This window comes from Condylostylus longicornis, unplaced genomic scaffold (genome assembly GCF_029603195.1).
Source record: "Condylostylus longicornis isolate FDR11 unplaced genomic scaffold, ASM2960319v2 ptg000048l, whole genome shotgun sequence".
NCBI lineage: Eukaryota > Metazoa > Arthropoda > Insecta > Diptera > Dolichopodidae > Condylostylus > Condylostylus longicornis.
The window spans coordinates 21,068,554-21,069,901 of record NW_026578017.1 but is presented as its reverse complement, the minus strand read 5'-3'; the positions used below and the strand labels follow the sequence as shown (position 1 = coordinate 21,069,901).

Below are 1,348 nucleotides of genomic sequence, written 5' to 3'. Positions count from 1 at the left end.
TTCAGCTAATTTTTTAATGGAATTGCAATAATAAACTATTAATTCACAGTAATTCAAGTAAATATTTGAAATAAAATATTTATGAAAAATAAATTTAAAAATATTAGTTTTCATTCACAAACGAAATTTCTACTGTTTAGTTTATTTTTAATGAAATCTTCGATATTAATATAATTTATAACAATTAAATTGTTAACACTAAAACAACTAAATAAAGACAAAAAAAAAAAATTAATTGCATCGGCCGGGAATCGAACCCGGGCCGCCCGCGTGGCAGGCGAGCATTCTACCACTGAACCACCGATGCTTATAAAATTGTTAATAAATTTTTATTTTACTATTTAAAATTTCCTTTTCTACAACTTTATATGAACTTCATTATCACATTATATAGTATAAAAATAATGGTAATACTAACTAATAACATAATATTGTTTAATCTATGCTTTGCTATGCTAGAAAATTATTATACATCATAAGCATAAACACACCAACGGATGAAATTCATTGAACTTTTCTTTCCTCTTTATAAAATTTCGTTCCAGATGCTTAAAACAAAAATTTAGTATTTACTAGCAGTCATTGAACGAAAGCAACACACACAGATCACAGTATATAAAAAATTAAAAACAAGAAAAAAGCTTATAAAATTCGAATCATCTTTTTATTCAGTTTACTTTATAGAAGCTGTTCGGATCGTTTTTATTTTTTTTTGCGATAAAATTTTATTTTTAACTTTACTTCTCAATATTTTTCCACATCACAACTTTTTTTATGTTTCTTTATACTTTCGCATTTTGTTTTATTAAAAAGAAAGTATTTATATCCGTACATACGGTCGAAACAGATGAAGAAAATTAATAATATAATACATCTATATAGCCAATTTTATAGAAATAACGCTAAAATAAGTTGAAGATTGGAAAAATAGAGAATATTCATGTGCATTGTATGTTGACGTATACTAAGTTCAAATCTGTATTACGAATACTTCGACTATAATATTCTGAATTTGAATTTCAAAGTTCATTTTATGGCTCAGGCCAATACCATATATACACCTTTACTTGACTAATATTGTGACATAAGTACAAATTACAATAATATTAATGAATTTAGGAATTAGTTGAACAAAAATGCTAAGCTGAATACGATATACATAGATTATTGGAATCTGGATATGTATACGATACACTATTACAATAGAGATCCCTATATATCGTATATGATATGCATATAGAAATTAGATGTAATACTGTGTTGCAATACTATAAATTCATCTTATATTAGCCCTATAATTACTAAATTGTATAAATATACAATATCACTGCAACTTTTATGTCAACAT

The 1,348-nt window shown here is 25.1% G+C and overlaps 1 non-coding gene across 1 annotated transcript; it reads right to left on the bottom strand.

The window, feature by feature from the left end:
* Positions 1 to 236: 236 nt before the first annotated feature.
* Trnag-gcc (transfer RNA glycine (anticodon GCC)) lies at positions 237 to 307 on the bottom strand. The gene has a single exon. It is a non-coding gene; the product is annotated as a tRNA-Gly (tRNA).
* Between the last annotated feature and the right edge of the window lie 1,041 nt (positions 308 to 1,348).